The sequence below is a fragment of the Oncorhynchus kisutch genome, linkage group LG13 (assembly GCF_002021735.2).
Source record: "Oncorhynchus kisutch isolate 150728-3 linkage group LG13, Okis_V2, whole genome shotgun sequence".
Classification (NCBI taxonomy): domain Eukaryota; kingdom Metazoa; phylum Chordata; class Actinopteri; order Salmoniformes; family Salmonidae; genus Oncorhynchus; species Oncorhynchus kisutch.
Genome location: NC_034186.2, coordinates 14,648,631 through 14,653,943, shown reverse-complemented (window position 1 = coordinate 14,653,943; position 5,313 = coordinate 14,648,631).

The following is a 5,313-nucleotide window of genomic DNA, read 5'->3' as shown; positions in this document are numbered from 1 at the left end:
CATTGAGTGGCAGACTGTATGAGTTGTTACACATGAGTGGCAGACTGTATGAGTTTGTTACACATTGAGTGGCCACTGTATGAGTTGTTACACATTGAAAGGCAGACTGTATGAGTTGTTACACATTGAGTGGCAGACTGTATGAGTTGTTACACATTGAGTGGCAAACTGTATGAGTTGTTACACATGAGTGGCAAACTGTATGAGTTGTTACACAGCGAGAGACAGACTGTATGAGTTGCTACACAGCAAGAGACAGACTGTATGAGTTGCTACACAGCGAGTGACAGACTGTATGAGTTGCTACACAGCGAGTGACAGACTGTATGAGTTGCTACACAACGAATGACAGACTGTATGAGTTGCTACACAGCGAGTGACAGACTGTATGAGATGTTACACAGCGAGTGACAGATTGTATGAGTTGCTACACAGCGAGTGACAGACTGTATGAGTTGCTACACAGCGAGTGACAGACTGTATGAGTTGCTACACAGCGAGTGACAGACTGTATGAGTTGCTACACAGCGAGTGACAGACTGTATGAGTTGCTACACAGCGAATGACAGACTGTATGAGTTGCTACACAGCGAGAGACAGACTGTATGAGATGTTACACAGCGAGTGACAGATTGTATGAGTTGCTACACAGCGAGTGACAGACTGTATGAGTTGCTACACAGCGAGTGACAGACTGTATGAGTTGCTACACAGCGAGTGACAGACTGTATGAGTTGCTACACAGCGAGTGACAGACTGTATGAGTTGCTGCACAGCGAGTGACAGACTGTATGAGTTGTTACACAGCGAGTGACAGACTGTTGCTACACCTTTATTTCACCTTTATTTAACCAGGTAGACTAGTTGAGAACAAGTTCTGATTTACAACTGCGACCTGGCCAAGATAAAGCAAAGCAGTGTGACACAGACAACAACACAGAGTTACACATGGAGTCAACAATAAACAAGCCAATAACACAATAAACAAGTCAATGACACAGCGAGTGACAGACTGTAGAGTTGTTACACAGCAAGTGACAGACTGTATGAGCTGCTACACAGGAAGAGGCAGACTGTACCTGGCCACAGAGTGAGAGTGAGATACTGCAACAATTATGTGTACCTGGTAGGAATAGATTCAGGTGGTTAGCGACTTGATGAAGGCTGTGTGTGCAGGCACAACTCGCTGTGTTTTTCATCCTGACTATTCGATGTAAATGGAGTGTTCCATCCCAGTGATGCCTCTGACACACGTAAAGCTATCTATGCCCCTCCTACAAACACCACAGACACATGCCGGAGACACACACACACAACAACTTAGGCTGAGCTGACTGGGTGATGAGTAATCAGTGGGCCTGGCTGTAAGAGTGTCTTAGATGTTATTTAATCAGGCCGTTTTGTCTGTTGCCTACAGCTGTGCTTCTGCACCTCCACTCAACACACACTGGAATCCAATAACAACCCCCTAGCTAAAGGTAGAGCCCCCCCCCCCCCCCCCCCACACACACACACACACTTAAACTCAAGTCTAACACACGCAAACACAGAAACACACACCATCTCACCCCAATCTCACCCCTTATGAGGTCATACATCACACTATGCCAAGCCCATACCACACTATAGTCTATTTATGCCCAAAGCCAATAACAATGACTCATCAAACCTCCGCGACCTCTGACCCCTTCACTGGTGCTCTTACCCTCCTGCCTTACTCTGTCTATGGTCATCTTAAAACCCCTTCCAAACAGACTAACCTTGTGTCTTATCCTTAAAATCTGAATCCTGCACTTCTTATACACATAAATACATGCACACCTCAGACACACAACACAGTCCATGTACAAGTTCCTACAGTGGCTCCATTCAACGTCAGCATCTCCCGAGCCCCTGCTGTGATCCTCCAGACAAACCTATTGGTCTCCCTTACCCCCCTGTGTGTTTGTGTTATCTTTAGTAATCTGACAGAGAGGAGAGGGCCTATCCCTGTCAGCCAGCCTGAAGGGCCTACTACACAGTACTGCTAACCCACAGGAAGCACCCAGGCTAGAGCAGGACAGGGAGGCTGGAGAGAGGAGAGAGGGAGGAGAGGAAACGAGGATACTCTACAGAGAGAGAGCGAGAGAGAGAAAGAGAGAGGGGGAGAATACTCTACAGAGGGAGGAGAGAGAGACAGGGAGAGAGTGACAGAGAGGGGGAGGAGAGAGGATACTCTACAGAGAGAGAGCGAGAGAGAGAAAGAGAGAGAGAGGGGGGGAGAATACTCTACAGAGGGAGGAGAGAGAGACAGGGGAGAGAGTGACAGAGAGGGGGGAGGAGAGAGATACTCTACAGAGAGAGAGCGAGAGAGTGACAGAGAGGGGGGAGGAGAGAGGATACTCTACAGAGAGAGAGAATGAGGAGAGAGAGAGAGGGGAAAGAGCGAGGAAGAGAGAGAAAGAGAGAGAGTGACAGAGAGGGGGAGGAGAGAGGATACTCTACAGAGGGAGGAGAGAGAGACAGAGAGAGAGTGACAGAGAGGGGGGAGGAGAGAGGATACTCTACAGAGAGAGAGAATGAGGAGAGAGAGAGAGGGGGGGAAAGAGCGAGGAAGAGAGAGAAAGAGAGAGAGAAATAGAGAGGAGAGAGAAAGAGAGAGAAGAGAGGGATAAGAGAGCAATCATAGGGAGAGCAAGAAGGAAGGGAACAATACGTTTAGTGAGGAAAGGGAAGAGAAAGGGAGAGCAATGATTAGTGGCAGGGTGCAAGGACAATGTGACAGCGACACGAAGGAGACATTGAATAGAATGGTAGAGCATGAGATGCTGAAAAATGCAATAAGGGGAGAGAAAAGGAGAGGTACGGAGATGGAGGATAAGAGCTCATCTGGCTGACTAATGCCAAAGCTGTCTACAGCAACGTAACACTACACCCACACCTTTATCTACTGTCCATCTAGTAGGAGAAGTAAGAGGAGGCACAGGAGTAGAGAGAACAGAGAGTAGGATAAGGCTGAGAGATGAGCCAACATGAGGCTGTCTGTTTTTTCCAGTCTACCCTGTCACTGAGCTGTTTGCAGGTTAGATCAGAAGAAGTGTGCCTTCTACTGCTATCACTAGGGACAACTGGAGTGGAAGCCTTTTTTTCTATTTTCCTTCTCTCTCTCCTTCCTCTCTCCCTCCTTACCCTTCTCCCCCACCCTCTCTCTCTCTCTCCTTCCTATCTCCCTACTTACCCTTTCTCCCGCACCCTCTCCCTCTCTCTCCTTCCTCTCTCCCTCCTTACCCTTTCTCCCCCACCCTCTCTCTCTCCTTCCTCTCTCCCTCCTTACCCTTTCTCCCCCACCCTCTCCCTCTCTCTCCTTCCTCTCTCCCTCCTTACCCTTTCTCCCCCACCCTCTCCCTCTCTCTCCTTCCTCTCTCCCTCCTTACCCTTTCTCCCCCACCCTCTCTATCTCTCTCCTTCCTCTCTCCCTCCTTACCCTTTCTCCCCCACCCTCTCTCTCTCTCTCCTTCCTCTCTCCCTCCTTACCCTTTCTCCCCCACCCTCTCTCTCTCTCTCCTTCCTCTAGCCCTCTTTACCCTTTCTCCCCCACCCTCTCTCTCTCTCTCCTTCCTCTCTCCCTCCTTACCCTTTCTCCCCCACCCTCTCTCTCTCCTTCCTCTCTCCCTCCTTACCCTTTCTCCCCCACCCTCTCTCTCTCTCTCCTTCCTCTCTCCCTCCTTACCCTTTCTCCCCCACCCTTTCCCTCTCTCTCCTTCCTCTCTCCCTCCTTACCCTTTCTCCCCCACCCTCTCTCTCTCTCTCCCCCCTCTCTTTCTTTCTCTCTCTCTCTCTCTCTCTGAATGTATCCTAAGCCACTCTGGGATGAATTCAAGGGTGGGAATGAGTGTTCTTGGAACCTTGTGGCAATATTGTTGGAACATTGTTAGAATGTTGTAGGAATGTTGTTACTTACATCATTGGGAGACACCGTCAGCACACTCCTGCTCTTCCTCATCTTCCGTGGAGTATTCTTCACTCTGATACACAGCAGCTAGCTTCACATACACACCTGGAACAACACAATACACACACACATACGTGTTACTGTTGTAGAGTCCAAAGAGGACTTAGTTTGTGTAGTTGTTTAGTATTCTATAAAATATACATAGTAAAATAAAAACAAGTTATATACAGTATATATATATATATATATATATATATATATATGTCACACCCTGACCATAGTTTGCTTTGTATGTTTCTATGTTTTGGTTGGTCAGGGTGTGATCTGAGTGGGCATTCTATGTTGGATGTCTTGTTTGTCTATTTCTATGTCTGGCCTGATATGGTTCTCAATCAGAGGCAGGTGTTAGTCATTGTCTCTGATTGGGTTTCACATTGTCTTAGCCTGGGTTTCACTGTGTGTTGGTGGGTGATTGTTCCTGTCTCTGTGTTTTCCACCAGATAGGGCTGTTTTTGGTTTTCCACGTTTAATGTTTTGTAGTGTTCGTGTTTATCTTTTTTTTATTAAACATGAATCAATATAACCACGCTGCGTTTTGGTCCGCCTCTCCTTCACCACAGGAAAACCCTTACTATATATATATATATATATATATATATATATATATATATATATATATATATATATATATATATATATATATATACAGTACCAGTCAAAAGTTTGGACACACCTACTCATTCTTTATTTTTTACTATTTTCTATACTGTAGAATAATAGTGAAGACATCAAAACTATGAAATAACACATATGGAATAATGCAGTAAGCAAAAAAGTGTTAAAGAAATCAAAATATATTTTATATTTGAGATTCTTCAAAGTAGCCACCCTTTGCCTTGATGACAGCTTTGCACACTCTTGGCATTCTCTCAACCAGCTTCACCTGGAATGCTGGTCCAACAGTGAGAGGACAGTACGAGGACAGTGTGAGGACAATCCTAGGTCTTCACTCTCCCATCTCAATCAAATCAAATGTTATTTGTCGTGCTTCATAAACAACAGGTATAGACTAACTCTAGCCCTACGCCAGATGATGTGTGTGAGGGAACAGGCTCACGCAAGGTCAGCAAAGCACACCAAAAGTAAGAAACAGAGGAAAAAAGTGGTCAGATGAGGCAGATGCTAAGCTATTGGACTGTTTTGCTAGAACAGACTGGAATATGTTCCGTGATTCTTCCGATGGCATTGAAGAGTACACCACATCAGTCACTGGCTTCATCAATAAGTGCATTGATGACGTCATCCCCACAGTGACCGTGCGTACATACCCCAACGAGAAACCCATGGATTACAGGCAGCATCCGCACTGAGCTAAAGGGTAG